Source organism: Macaca nemestrina, chromosome 4, assembly GCF_043159975.1.
Source record: "Macaca nemestrina isolate mMacNem1 chromosome 4, mMacNem.hap1, whole genome shotgun sequence".
Taxonomy (NCBI): domain Eukaryota; kingdom Metazoa; phylum Chordata; class Mammalia; order Primates; family Cercopithecidae; genus Macaca; species Macaca nemestrina.
The window spans coordinates 16,406,073-16,431,313 of NC_092128.1; the positions used below are offsets into that span (position 1 = coordinate 16,406,073).

Here is a 25,241-nt window from a genome sequence, read left to right on the forward strand (position 1 = left end):
AGCTCAGGGTGTCCACTTTAGGGCTCTTTTTAACAGGTTATTGCTTCTTCACTGAACATATATGCTTCCCTCCCATTCCTAGGTCTCTATCTTGTTTCTCACATGAGATCTATTTCAGGTGCATTTATTCTTAGTGGTGAAAATCCAAACTTAAATTTTAGTAGAATAAATTGAGAAAAATATGTTTAGCCATTTTATGAGACAGCAGTTTTTGTCTACACACAAACAAAATTGTTTTTCATTTTGTTGCATTAAATTAAACTGTTGTGCATCAAAAAACACCATAAAAATGAAAATGTAAGCTGCAGACGGGGGACAGACATGGGGAATGCATATAAATGAATTTTTTTAAATGTGAAATTTAAGCTTCCTCAAAGTTGCTAATGAAGAGGCCTCAGTAGTGACTCCTTAAGACATCTGAGCCTCTACTATGGCCCTGGTGGTCATGAGGGCAGTGTGAGGGCTCTGACTTACTGACTAGGAAACAGAAGGTAATGATGGAGCAGAGGGATAGGTGGAAAATGTATGGACTAGTTTGTTTCCTACTTCTGATCCTTACAAGCCAGGAGACACTGGGGAAAATGACTCAATGTCCCTGAGCCTCCCATCTGTAAAGGAAGAATAAGAATGTTTGATGTGCATGACTGTTGAAAAGCTTTAAGCTACATAACAAATACAAAGAATCAAGCACACATCTAGGGCTCAGCAGTCACTCTTGTTCTGAAGTTACCCAGGAAGTGATAAGCTGCAAGAGGATGCAGCAGAGAAGCGGACGCACTCAGGATACAGGAAACCTGGACGCTGTTAGTTGGGAGAGCTCTGCACTCAGTAGGACAGAAGACATGCCTTCCAAACAACTAAAAGCTTCCCTTGAAGGAGTGAAACCTGGGTGGGGCCTGTAGCTCTCAAGTCAAAGCTAAGGCAGGAAGTTTACATACAGAATGTCAGTGACTCTACCAGGCTGTGCCAAGCTGCTGGCGCAGAGATACAGGGCCGAGTCCCCCAGCAACAAGGCGCTCACATTCAGCTCAGAGCTATAGTTAGGGAACTGGTGACCTGAGAATCGATCAGGGAAGTTGCCTCTTCCTCTCTCTTCCTTCTCATAATACTGAAAGATAAATTGGGGCCCCTGACCCAGGGCCTGTTGGTACCAGGACACACTGCTGTGCCCAGAGATAGGACAGCATCTCAGAGTCACTTGCTGTCCTCTTGTTTTAATCAGGTGTGTGGGACTTTGGGTGACTCCAGTGTCCACTGGGCCTGTGGGAAAAGTAGATGGAGGATGAGCTCAGGCGACAGCCTGGAGGCCCTCCCCAAGTTAAAGTGGAGGACACAGGGGTGGGAAAGCTGAGAATGGGGCTGCTGTCCAGTGCACAGGACTCACCTCCTCCCAGTAGACAAAGCAGCGCCCAGCAGAGGAGCCCGGGGCCCATGGCCCAGTGGGGCAGGCAGCACTGCACCTGATGCAGGGCTTGGTCCTCCTGGGGAAGAGCTGAGTGAGTTCTGGGCCTTAATTTTCCTGAGGGGAGGGGCATCCTGTGATGTCACTGTCCTGTGTCCTCCCCATGCAGGCTTCCTTAGGTCTAGTGCTACACAGACCCTGGACTCTACCTGTCCTGCAGAACTGGAGGGATGGGTGAAGGCAGAAGCTTCTGTGGTGACACAGTTGCTCCTCTGTCTACACTGCCCCAGCTCACAGGCTGCCCCATTGCCCTCTCACCCTCCTCCACCTAGTACTGCAGTGCTCCATGCTGGAGCTCACACACCTGCCCATCAGCAGAGGGTGAGGAGCCTGTGATTAAACCTCAGGTTCCAGCTCTTCCTGACTGTCCTCACATCATCTCTCTGATGCTAGATTCACACCAATGTTTCTTATCATATTTTCCTGTCCCAGGCAACATTCCCAGCCCCTTTCCTGAGTGGCCAGCGGTGCAGAGTCCCCAAGATTTAGTCCATCTGATCAGATGCAAAGCAGACCTGGGTTGTCTGTAAATTATCAAGAGTACAGTTTCCCCAGAAATTATTCTAGGGCCTCATCAGCTCACAGCACAGACCTACCCAGCTTTGGACTCAGCACCCTCAAGGCCATCCTATATGTAGTGCTCTGGACAGTTTATGTTATTACCTCCAGATCCACCGTGCCTTCAGAAGCTGACCCCAGTGTATCGTGTTAACTGGCTCCTCTTTTCTCTAACTCCAGAGTGAGTTTGGCTTATGGGAGACAGGACAGCAGAGGGCGGTAGTGTTGCCATGTGTGCTGCTTTGCAAAATCTATTCCCTTGGCTCCTTTCTAGCTGGGTTAAAATTCCTGGTGCCTGAAAGTAGTCACACAGTAGCCTGAATGCTTAGCCGCTTAGATATTTCTTGCAGCAGATATCCTAGCTAATGGCTCATAATTATTTTATTCCATAAAGTCCTAGAACAGGACACAATTTTGCCAAGGTTTTTGCTACTTACAACAAGGATAACATTTACTTCAATTTCTGATACTTTGTTCCTCATTTCCCCCTGAGCCTTCACCAGAATTATCCTTAATGCTCTGGTTCAGCAATCAAGTCTTTTCTAGTCTGCTTCTCCAAATTCTTCCAACCTCTATCCATTACCCACTTGCCATTAACCAAAGCTGCTTCTACAATTTCAGGTACTTGTTATAGCAACAGCATCACTCTCAGTACCATGTTTTCTTTCAATCTCTTTCCTACTGCTATAGAGAAATGCCACAGACTGGGTAATTTATAAGGACAAGAGATTTATTTGGCTTATAGATCTGGAGACTGGGAAGTCCAAGATCAAAGGGTCATAACTGATGAGGGCCTCCTGCTGTTATCCAAGGCAGAAGGAAGGGGAAGAAAGCACCGAAGTCAGAGGAAATGACTGAATTCATCCTTTTTATCAGAAGACCATTCCCAAGACCACGAATTCGCTCCCACAGTAAGGGCACTGATCTCTTTCTGAGGGCAGATCCCTCATGACCTTGTCATAACTGTCCCACCTCCCAATACCATTACATTGACAAATTTCAACATGAGCTTTTGTGGGGACAGGCAAGCATTGCACACACATCTACACTGTGAGTCAGTATTTCCACTCTTAATCTACACCTAAAAGAAAATTTTAAAAAAAGAATGCGTATATCCACAAGAAAGAATTCCACAAGAATATTCACAACAACTTTATTCGTAATAGTTGAAGACGGGAGTAACATGGATATCCATCAACAGGAGCATGGATCAACAAGTTGTTGTATTTTTATGCCATGGAAAATTAGTCATAAGAAAAAATGACCTACTGATACAACAATATGAATACACTTCAGAAATACTAACTTTGGAGGAACTCAATAAAAATGTTATATGATTCCATTTATATGGAGTTTAGGAATAGACCAAGCTAGTCAATGGTGATAAAAATACGAAAAGTTTTGGCCAGGTGCTGTGGCTCATGCCTGTAATCCCAGAACTTTGGGAGGCTGAGGCAGGTGGATCATGAGGTCTGGAGATTGAGACCATCCTGGCTAACACGGTGAAACCCCGTCTCTACTAAAAATACAAAAATTAGCTGGGCGTGGTGGCGGACGCCTGTAGTCCCAGCTACTCTGGAGGCTGAGGCAGGAGAATGGCATGAACCTGGGAGGCAGAGCTTGCAGTGAGCTGAGATCACACCACTGCACTCCAGCCTGGGTGACAGACTGAGACTCTGTCTCAAAATAAATAAATAAATAAATAAATAAGGTAAGTTTTTATCTCTGGGAGAGAAATTGATTGGAAAGGAGCATGACCTCCCTTTCCTGCATGACGGAATTTATTTTATAATCATTTCAGTTGCTGTGCACTGGCACATGCTTTTGTCAAAATGTACCAGGATGTCCTTGTATTAATATTTCTGTTTTACTCTCTATTAATTATACCTTAAATAAAATTATTACTAAAAAGTAAACAGCTAAATTGCATAAAATATGGGAGTCATTTACAAATGTAGGCTTGTATTCTGTACAGCCCAATTTAAAAATGAATCACACAAAAACAAGAAAAGACAGGAACACACATACCTGTGTAAATTATGGAGAATATGAGAAGTGCTCGTTGACTGAAGTGGCAACACTGAAATTTGGCATCAAAATAAGCTCAACTGATGCGTCGGCTGAAAAACAACTGGGGATCAATATCAAGGAAAGTTATAGACAAACAAAAGCGTTTTACAATATCTTTATATGCTATTGAAAGCATTCTGAGAACCAAGAGCTGCTATACATTTCATAACTTGGGAAACTGGGCATTTATCACTCTCACAACTGAGACTTCCCTTTCATTTTGGCTTTCAATAGATGGGCCGGTTGGTGAATTGATTTTTTTTTGCCAAGCAAGAGGCCTGTTCCCCGCTTTGTGAGTGGGGTCCTGGGTGACCCGGGCCTCCCTCTTTGGCGGCCTCACAGAGGGGAGTTGGGCACAACACAGACATGTGGGGATCCCTGCACGTGGGGTTTGCACTCCCTGTAAAGTCCAGCTATGGACCTCACAGTCCCGCAGTTAATGGATCCCAGCTAAAGAAACCTTGCCTCTAGGTGTCCGCTTTACCTGTTAGTGCCAAGGAGGGATACAGGCTGGAGAAAAATAAAATGTTTGCTCAGTATTATTCTGTACTATATTACAAGAAAATCAGTTGAGGAGTTCATGGATTTTCATCCAAGCCAAAGTCAAGATAATAGCTGAATTCATTCCTTAATCTACACTGAGAGGACTCAAACACTGTTCTATGCCCACAAATACTTACTAGAGACTTAATTTATAGTCTCTTTGCGATAATTTTACTAGTAGATTATCTTCACGTCTAACAGCGCGGTTTGGTGCATCTACTAACGGTTTGGTGCATCTACTAACATTGCCTTTCAGTAGTTTGTTTACTTAGGTGTTTTAGAACTTGTTATCAATATTTTTTTTTCTGCAGAGAACACGTGCCTGGTGTCCAGTGGAATCTCAGCCAAGGTGATGTTATCAGTATGACTTATAAACTCGCAGAATCCCAGATCACTCAAGCAGGTTAAAGCTGTTGCCTGGCCAGACCTGCAGGGAAGATAAGGTGCAGCAGAGACGCACTGGGCTCAGGGTACAGCCCACCCTCGCTTTTCCCTATTCTGCTGAGGCAGTTGCTCCTCTGCACCTGCATCAAGGCTACCAGGCCAAAATTCCTCAACTGTAGATCTCATTAAAGATTAGAGGGACTTCCCCAGTCTTGCATAGCTGTAGGTAGCCTAGCCTAGCAATAACTGAAAACTGCTGCAACATCTGCATAACATGGGATCCAAGCCCTAATTTTTCTTAACCCTTTCCCTCTTAAGCGCTCTCCCGGGCTCCCCAGGGCCCTTTAGATCCCAGTGGACCACAGTGCCATCTTGTGGCCAGTAAGTGAAGTTTCATCATTATTTCTTCTCAATGGCCCAAGGAATGCTGGGAAGTGTCTGCAGAGTGAGCTGGGAGAATATTCCAGAAGTTCCATCCAGCAGGTTTTATGAGCGGCTTCCCTAAACCCTAATTCCAACATTAGTTCTAACCCAGACTATTGTTTTGAGTTACCAAGCTTAATATCTCACCTCATTCTGAATAACACTTATCATATAGCTCCAGTTATAGACTTTTTCTCCCTTAATACTACCATCTAAAGAAAGAGGAATGAAAGGAAATAATATTTGGCTTAAAATAGGAAGAAAACACAGACGTTGAAGTATAAAGAGATTATTTCATCTGAATCACTAAAAATAAACAAAAATGTCCTCCAAAAATGACAATGTTACCCCAAAAGCATAGATCACCAAAAGGTGAAGTCAAATGTTTCTTAATAAAAAGTAAAATTGAATTATATAAAAAGAGACTTCCTACAAGGCAATAAGCAATGGTGGCAGGAGCAGTACCTAATGCAGAAAATAAAGATGGATATAACCAAGATTAGCAAAGGGGTTGCTACAGGAACTGATCAGCTTGTACAATGCGCGTCCACTAATCTGAGCAAAAAAACAAGGAAAAGATGATTCTGGCCGAGGCAGAGGAGCAGTGGGAGACAAGGACACGCTGGTGCAAAATAGTGTAATAAGGAAGCCAATCAGCCAGGGGACTGTGGATTACATGACTTTGCTTTCTCCTGTCTCCTGTGACAGCTGAACTGGGCCATTTTCCTTTCCAAGGCTTTGCTGCTGCACCCTGAGTTAGATGCCCCTGGGATTTGCTCCTCCTCAGCTTCCCATGGGTGAACTCCCTCTCCCTCCTTGTTCAGCACGGTCTGAAGGAGAGGTCATCTCTCCCTCCCCTTCAATCCCACAGTATTAGGGATTGGCACAGACTTCTTAATTGTATCGACCTCTCTCATGGCATGCTCACATGCCCCCTAACTGTGCCTTTTCATTTCCACTAGACTGAAAGTTAGATGTGGGCAATGAAACGTAACACCTTTATCATAGGATGCAGAAGTGACTGCCTTCAAAATTCTTGCTGGTTTTTTCACTGCCTTGGGTTATAGGTGAACAGGAAAAAAATGCACAATTTCTTAACGTGACTTAACCACAAAAATCTTTCCAAGTGCCAAAAACAATATAACTACCAAGGGATTGCTCTCCTCATTGGTGAGATGGCAAAATAAAACAACAAAGAAAATTTTGTCAAATATTTTAAAGGAGACCCAGAATTCCAGTCCCTCTTATACAAACATTATTTTACGGTCTCCTTCTAACTAAGAGACAGGCAGAGCCATTCCTGTGCCCTGCACCTGGCAGGAAAGCCCTGCTGGAGTCTGTGGGGAGCTGGCGAGGATGAACCTTGGTGACTCTGCCCCCAGAGCAGGGATTCTCAGGGAGCTCTGGACAACTTCCAGGGACTGAGATGGAGAGTGGCCATACTTAGTCTTCGAGAGGAGAATAGTTATGTTGTGATCCTTCTGATCTCTCAGCCTAAAGTAAAAGCAGAGTCATTCCTAACTGGTGTGGACCTGCTTAGTTTCCAAAGCAAAATAGTCCTTATTATAATGCCTCTCATTGCCACAGAAGAATAGCGGGGCTGTACGTGGTTCATAACCTAGAGTTGCTACTTGGCCTTCTCTGTTCCCAATGACTCCAGCATCTGAATATTCCATGTGAGGAAAGATAATTTGTGTATAATGAACTGGTTCAGTGATACCATTAATTACATTAAAAATACATGCCATGTTCCAGACTGGCATGCTTGTAGGAAACACAGAGCTAAAGAGCAAGAGAATTTGGGAGTTGAATAGAAATAGGAAAAATTGAGGAGCACTTAGATGATGGCTTCTAAGAACAAGAGTAGAGGGGAGGTGAATTTAGTGCCCTTTTGGCCCCACAAGACATGGCATAACAGGGACATCAGAAAATACTCCAGTGATGGGCTGCTAAACTGGGTGTCTGTGAAGGTGGGGGCATGGCTGGTAGCATTTCCTAATTTTGGTTGTCCCAGCATCCCCACCATTGCAGACTTCAATCTCCCAGCATGGCTTCACTGAATAGGGAGCTGTGACAGTTATGCCTATTCGGTTCTTCTGAGTCATACAAGTTGACTCCAGCACATCCCTAGACTCAAGAGCAAAGCTTTCAAAGTTCTTCAATGCTTCCTACTCAACACACTAAAAATGAGGCCACAGCAACTATAGCACACCTGATTATTTTCATGATAGGATCAGAGTGTGTGATCCTGGGTCTTGGAATGGACAAAGGGACGTTTGTGCAGAGAAATGGTCTCTGAGTCCTCTGAAGCAGCCAAGATCACAGAGCAAAGAATTGTGCTGGTTGGTTGGCAGCGGCTTGCCTTTTACTTGAAGTAATTGCAATGAAATGTTTCTCCTACTTACCGTAAGACAACAGAATGATTCCTTTAGAGTAGAAACCCTATTCCTTCCTATTTGTTCATTAGTAACGTCTGCTCCTTGCTCCTCTTGCATATTCATTCTCAGTATAAATTGGAAGCCCTGCTTGCTTTTGTAACATGTTCTTGCAGCACCGTTTAGAACTGTGGACAGTGTTCTGTTCAGCCTTAGTGTCAGAGCTTGTCCACTGTTAGGACCAGGTGTCTCAGGAGTCACATGGAGGAAGGTGGCAGAGGTTAGAGAAAAGGTCTAGGAAGACAGGGAATTCCAATCTGTGCCCTGGCCTTACTCAGTCCCAGAAGAGACAGGGCACCTGAGCAAGGAGGGATTTCATGATGGCACAATAAAGATGGGTCCAGAGAAACTCCCTCCCGGAGACCATCATTCTTTGGGGAAAGAAATTTGGTGTCTGTACCACCACAATTTCTGGTCAGTGAATTTGGAAGGACTACGATGCCCTACCTAGATATGAAAGTCTCAGGGCCCCTCTTTCATGGCTGCATCTGGGACACTGAGTCCCACACTTGGAGAAGTGGTCTGATGTCGAGGACTCTCAGGAATCCATGATCCGTAATCACATCAGCTCTGACCAGTGCATTCGATTTCATAGATACAAACTGCAGCATCACCCACAGACAGGTGGAAGATTCTATGGCAATATAATCATTGTACTTCTATTTATAACAAGTACTATATAACAATTTATAATATGATAAATAAAATAAAAAGGAATAGGATCAATATTATAAATAAAACACTTATTGAGTTAAAGACCTCAGGAAAATTATTTCAAATCAAGTGAGTTGGACAGCAGTGAAAATACTCAGAGTCTAGAAACTAGATTTCCTGAGCGAGTCAAGGTGAACCAGCAGCAGTGGTGAATGCATGCTTCTGTCTATCAGGACAGCAGCAATGGCAAATGGAAACAAAATAAAGGATACAGGTGGCTTAAAGTAGGCAGAAGAAATGAAGTCATATTGTTATCATGATTGTATTTATCAAGTAAGGATCACAAAAGTTGCAAAGACCTTTACTTCAAATAGGAAGAGAGGTTTGATATTTTGTTGCAGAAACTTCCAAGGTGACAGGGATAGAAGAGGCTTCAGAAGAAAGATCTTCCTGGGGATGTAGCCTCAGACCTTCCAAATGCCAGATGCCCCAACATATGAAGAAGAAGCATGTTTCCTGCCCTTGTCAACCTCATGTATGTGGGTAACACAGCAGCCTCCAATACCTTTAGAAGGTGTACGTCTGCCCTGAAGGCCAAGGCTAAGACACCCACTGTTTACTTGAAGAAGTGAGCTGGCTCCAAGGACTCCTAGAGTGCAGTGGGCCCTGATTGTTTTCACCACCTACATTTGCGGTCACTGTGTTTCAAGAATGAATCTGTGGTCTCTTTCTACCCAAAGGACAGCCGATGTCCAAATCTACTTCTTTCCCATGAAATGTGAGGATTAAAGAGAGGCCTCTGCTAAGGGTCTCTAGTAGCTGCAAGGAGAGAGAAGGACGAGGTTTGTGAACAGGAAGGAGGTGACTGTGCCACGCTGTGGCTAAGCTGCTGGCACAGAGATACACGGCCGAGTCCCCCTGCTCTGTGCGCTGGATCTTCAGAGTGGAGACGGATCCCTCAGTCCTCTCTGCAGAGAAGCGATCATTGGGCAGCCCTGATTTGTCTAGTTGAGCATCATTCTGGAAGTAAGTCAGAAACTCTGGGCCCTGCCCCGGGGCCTGTTGGTACCAGTAAAGGTACTCATGACCCGAAATTGGATCACACCTGAGAGTTACATCCTGTCCCCTCTTTGTGACTCTGTATCTTGGGGACTGTGAGACTCCAGCACCTGTGTGATCTGTGGAAGTAGAATTTGGCAACAGAATAAGGAAAACATTTGTAGTCATCACACACACACGCACACACATGCACACACACACACACGCGCACACACACACACACGCCTACACACAGCAAATAAATGAAACTACTTGGTGTTCTGAGGACTCACCTGTCCCTAGGAAACCCAGGACCACCCAGCAGAGGAGCCTGGTGCCCATGGCAGGTCACACCAGGACGGGGGCGTTACCAGATCAGTGTCACTGTGAGCAGGAGCAGAGGATGACGGAAGTCCTTGTCCCCACAGGGCAGTTCCCACAGTGACATCACTTCCTCTCTCAATCCCCAGGACATCAGGGTCACAACATTTATATTAAAACACACTTGGGTGAGGCTTCAAATATTTATAACCTTCTTTTTTAACATCAATGCATGGCTCATCGCTTTGGCCTCCAGAGCTGTCTGGACCCAGAGGCCTCACACTGCATCTCTGAGTTCATCTTCTCATCCCACAGCTGCTCTTCTGTCTGCTGGGCACGTCCCGTAGGATGCACCAACAGCATCCCCTAACATAGGGCACAAAGGGGTGAGCTCATTGTCTTTCCTGCAAGTCAAGGTCTCCTGTGCCATCCACATTCATGACCCAGCCTCCCTCATTCCTCCAGTCACACGTGCCCAACGGGACTGTTCCATCGCATGGGTTCCCTCAAGAACTGCCCTCATGCCTTTCTTCTGGGATCACTTCCCACCTTTGTTAACTGTAATTCAGAAAAGGTACCTTGATAGAAACTCACAGCGGTCTTTTTTCATATTCCACTTAAATAAGTATTTTCAATCAATGTTACCTTAAAGGAAGGAGAATGACAATTGAGCTAATTGTTATTTTTAACCACTATCTTGACTTACTCTTGTTCTCCATCTATTCTTATGGGAGGTATTTCTCTTTTCTTTCTGATTGCTTTCAAAGTCTTCCCTTTGTATCTCATGTTCTACAATTTCCCTATGACTTGACTATTTGTCTTACTTGAGATTCATTTTGATTCTGGAAACTCTGAATTTGGGTCCTTAAACACCTCTAAAGAATTGTCAGCTAACATCTCATAAATCTCACCTCATAACATTCCACCTATTTTATCTGTTTGGAACTGCAATCATATGCAATTCAAAATGGGAAATAATGAAAAATATGCATATTCTAATATATGGGAAATATCCATTTTTTTCTTCCCTGTTCTTATTGTCTTTCATATTTCACTTTTAATTTTCTGTGCTGCATTCCAGATCACTCCTGCAGATCCATCTTTGACATCACTAAAAATCTCTTTAGGAGGAGCTGATCAACTGTTTGACTTTCCATTTTGTTTTCAGTGATTGTATGAGGCATTTCTAGATATATTATTTGACAATTTTTATGAAAGTTACTTGATGGTTTCAGACATTCTCTTTTTTCTTGTTTCAGTTTCCCCTAGTGTTCATTTAAATGTAGCTCTCCAAACTTTCATATCTTATAATGCCAAAATTTACAGTCTTCAGGTTTGCACTTCAAACATTTGTTGTTTGTGTTCATGTTTCCTCATGGCTATGTCCTAATATTCTTCTTACTGGGAATCTGTTTGTTTGATGGTCGTCTGTGGCATTCCAGAGAGGACCGGACTGAGAGTGAACAACACCAAGAGTCTGTCATGTTTACAGGCATCTCCAGGCTAACTCGCAAAGGTACGGGCCCAAGAACTGTCTGCTGCACTCCGGGCTGCCAAATACACCCACAACGTAGGTTGGTAGGGTCAGAAATGCTCTCTGGGAAGTCCCAAGTAAAGATTTAGAATAGAATTCAAATTTTCTGATTCTTTTTAGAAAAACTCTCTTCATAAATAAATCCCATTAAGCCATGTAGTCATCATGACATTTTCTTCCAAGGGATATTACATATATATATATACACACACACACACACACATGCATCTCTGTGTATGTATACATTTGTATGTATGTGTGTGCACATATATATACATACACACATATATACACATAGATCTTAAATATAAAAATGGCCAAACCTATGGATATCCCTACTTCTTTCCTTTTTTTTCTGAAATCCAAAACTTCAAAAAATAACTTAGATATTGGAGATATTGGAATTATATTATATTTGCAGACTTCAGACTCTTTCTTTTTTTTTTTTTTTTTTAGACAGAATCTTGTTATGTTGTCCAGGTTGGAGTGCACTGTCGTAATCTTGGTTCATGTTAACCTCCACCTCCCAGGTTCAAGCAATTCTCCTGGCTCAGCCTCCCAAGTAGCTGGGACTACAGGTGCCGCCACCACGCCTGGCTAATTTTTTTGTATTTTTAGTAGAGATAGGGTTTCACCATATTGGCCAGGTGGACCTTGTGATCAGCCTGCCTCGGCCTCCCAAAGTGCTGGGATTACAGGCATGAGCCACCACACCCGGCCTGACTTCACACTCTTTCAAATTTAAAAGCATAACTTATTTCAAACTGGAAATTCCCATACAAACTGACAAATGAGCTTGAAGAAGCAAACGCTCTTATGCTTCCTCAATGGGAGAATACTAGTCTATAAACCCATAGAAAACCATCTCTGGCATAGTGTGACTTATTAACGCCCATCTATTCTGTGCCCAGGACACTGGCAACTTCAATATGAAAAATACTAGGGCCTAAATTTCTAGCATCAAAGATTTGTTTTACCATTGTCCAATTTAAGACACTGATGGAAGAAAAGTACTCAGTTTACTGTTTAGGTCCAACTTATACAAAGTAAAATGAATATCCCTTACTCTGAAATCATATGTTCTTCTCTGAGTAAATTAAAAGGTGACATAAATCGTCAATTAAGCCTACTGGGCTAGACTGGGCCAGGAGAAGACAGAGCTTTTTTCTGGAAAGGCTAAGTTTCCAAGGCTAGTCAATATGGTTCAGGAAGGAGGCTGTTACGCGAAGATTTTTCCTTGTTAGAAGATGCTGGGATGTGTGATATCCTGCGTACTCGGCTGATCTGGGGAGAAGGGTAGTTAGGTGTGTAATATGAAGGACCAAATGTCATCAGCAGGATTGTCCTGTGAAAATGTCTTTCATCATCTGAGACATGTTTTGGGCTCTTTGGCCCTCTCTGCTCTGTCCTGTTTGGGCGCCAGGTCTCTACATGGAGAGAAGGCATCTCTACTGAAACTAGGCCTCATAATTCCTAAGCCTCATAAAATTTAGAAAGCTTGGCCATCATGAAACTTAAACCCCAGATGGCCACGGATAGCCCCCCGATGTTCCCAGAACCCAAACAGAAAGACAATTCCGGGAAATAGCCTCATGGGGTCCCACCCTGATAGCCTCATGGGGTCCCACCCTGACTCAATGTCCCCGATGTTCCTGGAATCAGCAATTCCAGGAAAGAACCTCCTAAGGTCCCGCCCCAACCAATCGGAACAAGATACCTTGCTCAGGCCATAGACAGACCCAATTACCACGCGCCTAAAGCTTTGTTTGAATTTCGCGCCCTAAGCTGTGTTTGAACTTGTGTTTGCCTATATAAACAACCTGTAACAAGCACTCGGGGTCCCAGGGCCAACTTAGAGCTTGGGACCCTAGCGCACTAGTAATAAATAACTCTCTGCTGTGAATCTCGTGTCGGTGATCCTTCGCGGCGACCCCTGCCCAGGAGGGAATCGACAGTTCGGTTCCAACACTACCACACAGTATTCTTTCCGTCTTCACAGAAATGCAGGGCAATTTCTGCAGATCTGAGGATTTCACTTTGGGTTTGGCATCAAATCTTTGAGCTGCTCAGCTACAAATTCATGAAGCACATTTCTCATACTGCAGAGCTCAAAGGGAGACCAGAGCATGAAGGGGTGGCCTGCCCCTCCACACCTGTGGGTGTTTCTCGTTAGGTGGAAGGAGAGACTTGAGAAAAGAAATGAGACACAGAGACAAAGTATAGAGAAAGAAAAAGTGGGCCCAGGGGACCGGCACTCAGCATACAGAGGACCCTCGCCGGCACCGGTCTCTGAGTTCCCTCAGTATTTATTGATCATTATCTTTACCATCTTAGAAAAGGGAAGTGGCAGGATAATAGGATCATAGTAGAGAGAAGGTCAGCAGTAAGACATATGAATAAAGATCTCTGTGACATGAATATGTTTAAGAAAAGTGCTGTACCTTGATATGCATATGCAAGCATCTCCATAAACGTTTTTAGTGCATAAAGAGCAGCATTGCAGCTAGCACGTCCCACCTTCAGTCCTAAGGCGGTTTTCTCCCATCTCAGTAAATAGAACATACAATCGGGTTTTACACCAAGATGTTCCATTGCCCAGGGATGGGCAGGAGACAGATGCTTTTCTCTATCTCAACTGACAAATGAGCTTGAAGAAACAAAGGCTCTTATATTAATCCTCCTCAGCACAGACCCTTCACAGGTGTCAGGCTGGGGGACGATCAGGTCTTTCCCTTCCCATGAGGCCATGTTTCAGAGTGTCGCGTGGGGAGAAACCTTGGACAATACCTAGCTTTCCTAGGCAGAGGTCCCTGTGACCTTCCACAGTGTATGTGTCCCTGGGTACTTAAGAGAATGGTGATGACTTTTCACAAGCATACTGCCTTCAGGCACTTGTTTACCAAAGCACACCCTGCATAGCCCCAAATCCATTAAACCTTGAGTCACCACAGTACATGTCTCTTGCAAGGACAGGGTTGGGGGTAGGGTTACAGATTAACAGCATCTCAAATGCAGAACAAAATGGAATCTCTTATGTCTACTTCTTTCTATATAGACACAGTAACAGTCTGATCTCTCTTTCTTTTCCCCACAGGAGCACTTGCTTCACTTATAAAAGAAATGGGTCCAGGAAGGCAACAAGAGATGAGATTCCCTCCCGCTGTCTCCACAGATCACTGCACTGTGTCCAGGGCTTTGATGTCCTTGCAACTCCATCAGGAGGGAAGCTCAGGAAAGAGATAGAAGGAGATCGAGCCTGAAAGGAATGAGGCACATCCCCCATATATCTCCCAACTTCCTGAGCCCAGCACAAACACATTCCTCCATATTTCTCTCAAACTTCAGAAAAACACCACCTAGGAAATCCCCGATAAGGACACAGCGGGAACCAATAAAAAATGCTAAATGTGCTGTAACCGAGAGAATTACCTTGTTCCCCTGTAACTTTACATATCCTGTTTACATCGGGCTATAAAAAGCAAGCACTCGCATTGTTCGGGGCCCTCTTGTACGCTGTGGAATGGAGGGACCAAGTTCGAACTTGCAGTAAAGATCCTTGCCGCTTGGCTTTGACTCTGGACTCTGGTGGTCTTCTTTAGGGAACAAACGGTCTGGGCATAACAAGCCCTGCCTCTAAGTGGAGGGAGACTTTAGGCACAGGATTAAAGAAAATTTAGTAGCTAGTGTCTGGAACATCTACATATAAATTGTGTCCACATTCACCTAGGCAGCGCAGGTGTCCCCCGGAGAGGTGTCCAGGGACTGTGGAAGGTTGAGACAGTTTGTGATCAGATGCCTCAGTCTGGGAGAATCCATCCTGTGGTGCATTGTATTAAGTCAATTTTGCAAAGGCAAAATAAGAAGGCCATTTCTCTAATCATTCTGGGTTAGAGATGGTCAAAGATACATTAGGTAAAATTTGTTAGATAGATGTAATACAGTCACTATTACACTAGGCAGGTCATTGTGGTCAGACAGAGAGTCAGTGACCAGCAAATACAGAGGCATCCAACAGACCTAGGAAGTCCTATTCCTTCTGCACCCTGTGTCCAGTTCATCTTCCCAAATGGTGGACAACAGCAGCCAGGGAGCCCCCAGTGTTTGGCAGTGCACCTGCAGGGGTGGCCCCCATAAAGTGGGAACAGCTTCCCCAGAAGCAGGTTTCCTTGGCCTTTTCCTGTCCTCCCAGCTCAAGGTCCCACTGCATGGCCTGGCATGCTCTGATCCTCTCATGTCCCTGCATCTCCAGCCTGTCCTACCCAGAGCTCCAGAAGCCCTGGCTACTGACTGGCTCTGTCACCTTCTGACTTCTCTCCTCCAGACCTTCTCTTCCTTAGCTCCTCCCACATATGCATACCATCTAATAAATCCATTACAGTGTCAAATTTGTAGTGGCTCTGTTTTATTGATGCAAACCTAATGGAGATGTTCTTAACAGAAGTGGTTTCAAGGAACAACCTTTAACGATGGAATTCTAGAAGTGGATCTCTGATCTGTCTAGATTTGTTGTGGAGAAAGACCCTTAAGGAGAGCCCTGAGACCTGGAGGAGGTCAGGTGCTGCAGCCACAAGAGGAAGCCTTTTCCCAGGTGTGGCCCCCGTGATAGTGATTCCCCATCAATGTCCAAGACTGACCTGAGCCCAGCAATCAAAGGGGTGGGCTTTCTTGCACTTAATGCTAGATCTCTGCACAGAGCGAGGCTCATTCTGTCTGGACCACTTTGGGCCACTTGGGGTTCCAAGGTTCCTGGTGTAGAGAACTCTGCCCAGGGCATCCCTGAGTCTTGGGGAGCGGGAAGGAGGGCAGAGCCTCCCTGTCTTTATGTGCGGAGAGGAGACAGCCTTGTAGCGCTGTGGAGTAACTGCTGCCACAGAAGTACACAGATGTCTGGGAGGAAGCAGCCGACTCCAGCCTGAGCGGGAAATCCTCTGTGTTTGATCTAGAGACATTGTAGCCATTGGGGACTTCTCCTTTGTCAGTGATACCAGCAGCAGCTGAGTAATGAATCGGCCTCAGCCCCATGCCTGGGTCTTGTCGATACCAGGACATGCATTCATGGTTCATATCCTGGGCACACTGCAGTGTCATGCTCTGTCCTGTCTTCAGGACCTGGAATTTTGGGGTCTGAGTGACAGCAGCATTCACTGGACCTGCAGAGAACAAAACTGATGCTGCAGCCCCAATGGGAAGGCACTAGGCCTTGAAATCCATGCAAGGGGCCCTGCCCAGGACCCACCTGCCCACAGGAGAGAAAAGGGCACACAGCACAGGAGCTCAATGCTCATGGCAGGTGCTACAGGACGGAGGGGTCTTCTGGGTCTGTGTGTTGATAAAAGGGGAACAGGGCTCTCAAGGCAGTCATTCTGAGACGTCATGCTCCCTGCCTGGGCCCTGGAGCCTTCCTGTCAGGAGAGGCCACGCCTCTTCCCCAGTTGGTCAGATCCAAAATCAATGCACTAGTAAACAGCCGAGAATGAGAGGAACACATTTGTCTGAATTGAAATAAGTCTCCAAGATTTTCATGACCTTTTGTAAACCATTTGTATTTCAATGCAAATTTTATTTCTTCAATGATATAATTAATATTCTAGTGTTAGTTATCTACATAGTGAGTGGCTCTTCAATAATATAATTAACAATCTAGTGTTAGTTATCTACATAGTGCTGTAGTCTAGAGTCTTAGGGAAGCTCCTCATGTCTTCCTGCTGTTTTTGACTCCTGCGTCCCAAATACTCCTTCAAGTATCCTTTTCTAATTTGCTTAATTGACCATAATCCTGTTTAAATTCCTTTGTCTATATTGGTTTTCTCTGTTAGCAAGTTTCCAAATCCCAGGGGCAGGCTCATCAACATTGGAGGAGTCGTTTTGCTCTGTTTCTAGTCAATTCACTGACAGATGAGACTCCTGAGAAACCCAGCTGAGCACCTTCAGCTCCACCCAGGGCTCTTGCTTTCCATGTCTGGGGTGAGACCACGGCAGAGAGAACCACCTCATGCTGCTGACTGCCCACTGTGTGTGGATGATGGTGACCACACAGCACTGCCCATGACCTATGGGCACAAAGGTGGCCTGATGCGTGAGGGACTTGGGGAGAGAGGGTGGGCTTTAGGGTAAGGACGAATGCTCTGTTTGTATTTGAGATGTCATGTTTCACAGAAAATATCCCTTTGTGCAGGATGCCTGCCGTTAATTTAGTAATAATTAAATTGAGTAATAAACAAAAAGGAACTCAAATAACATATCTCCTGTTTCCTCCAGGATTTCACAAGCTTTCCCCGGGGTTTTTCCTTGTCTGTTTTCTGAGCTCATCATCTTCTCCTAGACCCAGCCACACCCTTCCCCCAGGCCCCTGTGTCTACTGTACCAAGCAACAGAGTTTGATTCCTTCTGGCTACCCTCATTTCCATGGCTGCTTAATTACGGGTGGGGTGGGTTTAGGATGGCACAGGATGGGTTTAGGATGGCAAAACAACGTAAAGGGCATTATTCTTCTTAGCGCTCTGATTCACACTCAAGATTATATGCTTCCTGGTAGAGCCTCACAGTGAAGGGGTGGCCTGCCCCTCCACACCTGTGGGTGTTTCTCCTTAGGTGGAACGAGAGACTTGAGAAAAGAAATGAGACACAAAGTATAGAGAAAGAAAAAGTGGGCCCAGGGGACCGGCGCTCAGCATACAGAGGGCCCAGGCTGGCACCGGTCTCTGAGTTCCCTCAGTATGTATTGATCATTATCTTTATCATCTTGGAAAAGGGAAGTGGCAGGATAATAGGATCATAGTAGGGAGAAGGTCAGCAGTAAGACATATGAATAAAGATCTCTGTGACATGAATAAGTTTAAGGAAAAGCGCTGTGCCTTGATATGCATATACAAACATCTCCATAAACCTCTTTAGTGCATAAAGAGCAGCATTGCTGCTAGCATGTCCCACCTTCAGCCCTAAGGCAGTTTTCTCCCATCTCAGTAAATAGAACATACAATTGGGTTTTACACCAAGATGTTCCATTGCCCAGGGACCGGCAGGAGACAGATGCTTTTCTCTATCTCAACTGCCAAGAGGCCTTCTTTCCTCTTATACTAGTCCTCCTTAGCACAGACCCTTCACGGGTGTCAGACTGGGGGACGATTAGGTTTTCCCTTCCCAGGAGGCCATATTTCAGACTATCACATGGGGGGAAACCTTGGACAATACCTAGCTTTCCTAGGCAGAGGTCCCTGAAACCTTCCACAGTGTATGTGTCCCTGGGTAATTGAGATTAAGAGAATGGTGATGACTTTTCACAAGCATACTGCCTTCAGGCACTTGTTTAACAAAGCACACCCTGCACAGCCCAAAATCCTTTAAACCTTGAGTCACCACAGCATGTCTCTTGCAAGGACAGGGTTGGGGGTAGGGTTACAGATTAACAGCATCTCAAATACAGAACAAAATGGAGTCTCTTACGTCTACTTCTTTCTATATAGACACAGTAACAGTCTGATCTCTCTTTCTTTTCCCCACACACAGTACTCATCGCATGTGGATCAACATTCCCCCATCCTCACCTCTCAGCTTGCCAACAAGTTACAGACTCTTAGAGTAGAAAAGGCCTTAGAAAAATCTTGTTTCCATTTCCAGGTGTGCTTTGTAAGGTGGAGTTGTTATTAATATTTAACACAGCTATTTGTCCTTCATTTCCAAAGCAATTACTCCCTCAGGTGTGCATCTGTGCTGAGACCTGAAAAACCATTAGGAGAAGGGGGAGGGTTGCATCACAGCTTCACGACTTAGAATTTGATATTACGTGTCCTTTGTCTTTGATATCCTGCGGCCACTCTGCTGTGTTCCCAACTGGCCCTCCCCACTGCCTATGCTTCCTTCTCTGCTGGTTCAAAGAAAATAAGATCCTCCTAATTTTAGAATGCAGGAACACTTACCAATTTCAGGCCCATGAGTGTCTCTCTTTGAACTCTGAGTTATTTATTAAACAAACTGTGACTGCATTGGCCGTGCCATTTTTTCCGTCATCACCAGACTTCACAAGGTAAAGGAGTCTTATAGATGTTTCCTTAACCTCAAAAATAAATTATCCCACCTTCCAACTACTTACTAAGCAAAACTGACTAAAATCCGATGGGATTCTAGTTAACATTGTTTTCCTCTACATTTGACATATAAGAAGTGACCACTTAGATGCTTTTCTCCCTCCCTCTGAAACTAGGCCTCATAAAACTTAGAAACTAGGCCTCATATAGAAAAAAATTAACACCAGGTGGCTCTGGATAGGGTCCCACCCTGCCTCGATAGGGTCCCACCCTAATAGGGTCCCACCCTGCCAATTCCGGGAAACAACCTCATAGGGTCCCACCCTGCCAATTCTGGGGGTCCCACCCTGCCTCGAAGTTCCCGGAAACAACAACTCCAGAAAAAAAAACCTCATAAGGTCCTGCTCTAACCAATTAGCATAAGACACCTTGCTCAGGCCATAGACAGACCCAATTACCACGCGCCTAAAGCTTTGTTTGAATTTCGCGCCCTAAGCTGTGTTTGAACTTGTATTTGCCTATATAAACAGCCTGTAACAAGCAGTCGGGGTCCCAGGGCCAACTTAGAGCTTGGGACCCTAGCGCGCTAGTAATAAATAACTCTCTGCTATGAATCTCGTGTTGGTGATCCTTTGCGGCGACCCCTGCCCAGGAGGGAATCGACAGTTCGGTTCCAACATTTGGTGCATTGGCCGGGAAGTGGGGTCGTCCGAGGACCCCCGACCCATCCGGCGGAGACCCATCTGGCCCGGGCCACGGACTGCTGACTGAACGGACCTACCAGGTACTTTCGTTTTGTTCTGTCTTTCTTGCCGGCTAACTCTGAACTCTGGGGAGTACTCCTTCTGAATTAAGTGGGGAAGGGGGACAGACGTGTCCGGCACCTTCCCACTTTCGCCCTGGGGGACGCCCTGGCGGTAGTCTGGGAGAAGGCTAATGACTCGGTCAGCCTCCTCAAATCTGTAGGCAGGTCGCCCCTGCCGTCTGAATATTTTGTAATCTTGTGGCGCTACTCTCTGGCCGCGCGGCTTCTCCTTACTTGTCTGGTCTTTGTTTTTGTTACTTTTGTTTTGTCCTTGTTATACGTGGATGAAATAAGACAGACGTTGACGACTCCTTTGTCTCTGACCCTGACTCACTTCCCTGATGTTCGGGCTCAAGCCCACAACCTCTCCATAAAAGTCCGTAAAGGACAATGGCGAAAATTCTGCTCGTCCAAGTGGCCTACCCTCCATGTTGGGTGGCCCCGGGATGGAACATTTGACCTCCCAATTATCTTACAGGTTAAAGCAACAGTGATGGATCCTGGGCCACTCGGACACCCGGACCAGGTGGCCTACATAATTATTTAGGAGGATCTGGTCCGAAATCCTCCCTCTTGGATGAAACCCTTCCTCCATTCCCCTTCCCCATCCCAATCTACCCTCCTTGCCTTAGAAGCCCCAAAGAATCGGAATCCGGACCCGCATAAGCCAGTCCTCCCAGATGAACCCCAGAGGGACCTCCTCCTTCTCGACCCCCTGCCTCCTCCACCTCAAAACCCCCTTTGGGGACCTCCACCTTACGCTTCACCCTTGCCCCCTGTCTTGTCCCCAGCTCTTTCCTCTACCGCCTCGACCCCTACCCTTTCTCCAACTTCTCCCTCGGCCCCTCCCTCCACCCCGTCTCCTCCTCCAGCCCCGCCCAAACTCACCCCTCGGACGCCGCCGCCGACACCTCCTCGTCTCCACTTGCGGCGGACTGAGGACCCAGAAGGCCCTTCCACTTAGCAATCCTCCCTTTTTCCCCTCCGTACTGTCAGTCACACGTCCAGTACTGGACCTTCTCTGCCTCTGACCTCTATAACTGGAAGACCCATAACCCTTCCTTTTCCCAAGACTCTCAGGCCCTAACCTTGTTAATAGAATCCATTCTCCTCACCCACCAGCCCACCTAGGATAATTGCCAGCAACTCCTGCAGGTCCTCTTAACCACTGAAAAAGGCAGCGGGTCCTCTTGGAGGCCCGGAAAAATATGCCAAGACCAGGAGGACTCCCAACCCAACTTCCCAATAAAATAGACGAGGGATTTCCCCTCACCCGCCCAGACTAGGACTATGAAACGGCACCAGGTAGGGAGAGTCTCCAAATCTATCGCCAGGCTCTGTTGGCGGGTCTCAAAGGGGCAGAAAAACGCCCCACAAATTTGGCCAAGATAAGAAAGAAACCCCTAAGGAAAGGGAAGCCAGGTTAGCGAAGGAACAGATAGAGCGAGAGGATCGTAAGAACCGAGTAAAGGATAAGCATTTAACAAAAATCCTGGCGGCAGTTGTGAGAAAGAAAGGACCAGGGAGAGAGGGAAAGAAGCGGAGGCGGCCAAAAGTAGAAAAAGACCAGTGTGCCTACTGCAAAGAACAGGGGACTCGCGGAGGCGTTAAGGACGAAAGAGGGCGCGGCCAACTCCCGGGGGGACGGCAGGCCGAGAGCGCAGCGCCCGGGCCTGGCGCCAAGCCTGAGCCCGCCAGACAGGAGGCGGCCCCACCGCGGGCTCGGCTCCGGCCCCAGCCCCGCCAGCATGGCCGGCCGGACCGTACGGGCCGAGACCCGGAGCCGGGCCGAAGATAACATCAAGAAGGTAATGGCGACCATCGAGAAGGTCCGGAAATGGAAGAAGCAATGAGTGACTGTAGGCGACACTTCCCTTCGTATCTTCAAGTGAGTGCCAGTGGTGGACCCCCAGGAGGAGGAGCGAAGGCGGGCAGGTGGCGGGGCAAAGAGATCCCGTGGCCGGGAACGTCGGGGCAGGGGCGCCAGTCCCCGAGGGGGTGGCCCTCTCATCCTGCTGGATCTCAATGATGAGAACAGCAACCAGAGTTTCCATTCGGAAAGTTCCCTGCAAAAAGGCACAGAGCCCAGTCCTGAGGGCAGCCCCCAGCCCAGCCACCCTGTGTCACCTGCCGGACCCCCAGAAGGGGTCCCTGAAGAGGCTCAGCCCCCACGGCTAGGCCAAGAGAAAAATCCCGGGGGCATAACTGCTGGCAGCACTGACGAACCCCCAATGCTGACCAAGGAGGCCCTGGCAATGATCCAGCAGATGCATGCCTGGACACACTTAAGTAATTGAAAGCTAAAATTACTGATTAAAAAAACTGACTTTCTAATCCCAAAGACAAGTACCCTCGTAGAACAAGTGACATCTGCCTGTAAGGTCTGTCAGCAGGTAAACGCTGGGGCTACCCGAGTGCCAGAAAGGAAACGAACTCGTGATAACCGCCCAGGAGTCTATTAGGAAATAGACTTCACTGAAGTAAAACCTCACTATGCTGGATATAAGTACTTACTGGTGTTTGTAGATACCTTTTCAGGATGGGTAGAAGCCTACCCCACCCGGCAAGAAACGGCACACATAGTAGCCAAGAAAATTTTGGAAGAAATCTTTCCTACATTCAGACTTCCCAAGGTAATTAGGTCAGATAACGGGCCGGCCTTCGTTTCTCAGGTAAGTCAGGGGCTCGCCAGGATATTGGGGATTAATTGGAAATTACATTGTGCCTATAGACCCCAGAGCTCAGGACAGGTAAAAAAAATAAATAGAACAATAAAAGAGACCCTTACTAAATTAACCTTAGAGACTGGTTTAAAAGATTGGAGACGCCTCCTATCCTTAGCTCTGTTAAGGGCCCGGAATACACCTAACCGTTTTAGGCTCACTCCATATGAAATCCTCTACGGAGGACCTCCCCCTTTGTCAACCTTGCTTAATTCCTTCTCCCCCTCTGATCCTAAGACTGACCTACAGGCCCGGCTAAAAGGACTCCAAGCAGTACAGGCCCAAATCTGGGCCCCCTTGGCAGAACTGCACCAACCAGGACATCCACAGACCAGTCACCCCTTCCAGGTAGGAGACTCTGTCTACGTTAGACGGCATCGCACTCAAGGACTACAGCCTCGGTGAAAAGGACCCTACATTGTTCTCCTGACCACACCCACAGCCATAAAGGTTGACGGAATCTCCACTTAGATCCACGCATCCCACGCCAAGGCTGCTCCAGAGACGTCCGGACCAACACCACTTAAGACATGGAAACTCCGACACTCCGCGGACCCACCCAAGATAAGACTCTCTCGTATCTAACTCCTTGCTTATTGTTTGCCCTTCTTCCCTGCGCCGTCTCTAGTATAGTTTTTGACGCTAACCCCCCACCGGCCATTTAGCCTGACCTGACAGATAATTAATTTTAGTAATCAAGAGGTCTTAAATAAGACCTCCGAGAATACTCCTATAAAGACTTAGTTTCCAGACCTCTATTTCAACCTAAAAAAAAAAAAAAAGCAGGAAAGATAAAAGACACAGGCCCCCGGTTTACTGGTCCCACAGGAGTCCTATTAAGGACTCCTCAGGATAGACAAGAATAAAAAGGACAGGCTAGAAAAATGTCCATCAGCCGGAACAGGTTTTATGCCTGTCCCGGATGCAAGACAGAACCAATAAAAAAACTTGTAGAAATCTGACTCACTTATATTGCAAAAACTGGTCCTGTGTAACTACTAATAATAAAAAGTAAAAATAAGCCACAAAACCTTAGTATATAACTATGCCCTTTGTCCAGCCCTGTACCACAACCCGATATTCAGAAAATTGCAACCTGGTTCGCATCAAGTTTAAAGATGCGGCAAAATCTGATAACAGATAAATAACAACAAGATTAATATAAGGTCTCTATTTATACAAGCACTTCTCCGCCCTTAATCTCCCTCACCCTCGCCGACATATTAAAAATTAAGGTAGCGGCTAAAGTTAAGACCGGGACAGCAGCCCTAGTGCATAGTAACCATCATCTGCAATAACTTAAAGTAGCCATAGATAAAAACCTTGAAGCCATAGAACAATCTATCACAAAACTTAAAAAGTCCTTGACTTCTCTGTCTGAAATTATATTACAAAACTGACAAGGACTAGAAATTGTCTTTCTAAAAAGGGTGGGCTCTGTGCAGCCCTAAAAGAGCAATGTTGTTTTTATGCAGATCATTCAAGAATAGTTAAAAATTCTATGGCAAAACTAAAAAAAGATTAGACAAGAAAAAAAAAAAGAAAAAAAAATCTCAACAAAGTTAGTTTAAAAATTAGTACAACCAATCCCCTTGGCTTAGCACCCTAATCTCCACCATCTTAGGACCCCTCATCCTGCTCACGCTCATGCTGACTTTCGGGCCATGCATACTCAACCACTAACTCACCCCTATTAAAAATAAATTAAACATAGTACATGCTATGGCTCTGACCCAACAATACCAGACCCTCAGGACTAAAAAACAGGCTCAAGATTGAGCCTCTGACACAAAAAGAGGAGGGAATGAAACTAGGCCTCATAAAACTTAGAAACTAGGCCTCATATAGAAAAAAATTAACACCAGGTGGCTCTGGATAGGGTCCCACCCTGCCTCGATAGGGTCCCACCCTAATAGGGTCCCACCCTGCCAATTCTGGGAAACAACCTCATAGGGTCCCACCCTGCCAATTCCGGGGGTCCCACCCTGCCTCGAAGTTCCCGGAAACAACAACTCCAGAAAAAAAAACCTCATAAGGTCCTGCTCTAACCAATTAGCATAAGACACCTTGCTCAGGCCATAGACAGACCCAATTACCACGCGCCTAAAGCTTTGTTTGAATTTCGCGCCCTAAGCTGTGTTTGAACTTGTATTTGCCTATATAAACAGCCTGTAACAAGCAGTCGGGGTCCCAGGGCCAACTTAGAGCTTGGGACCCTAGCGCGCTAGTAATAAATAACTCTCTGCTATGAATCTCGTGTCGGTGAT

General features: G+C 45.9%; 1 pseudogene and 1 gene segment (V, D, J or C); one reads left to right on the forward strand and one right to left on the reverse strand.

The window, feature by feature from the left end:
• Positions 1–25,241, reverse strand: part of LOC139362613 (T cell receptor beta variable 13-like) — a 222,411-nt gene that overhangs the window by 65,043 nt on the left and 132,127 nt on the right.
• On the forward strand, positions 21,485–22,855 carry LOC139362703 (B-cell CLL/lymphoma 7 protein family member C pseudogene; annotated as a pseudogene).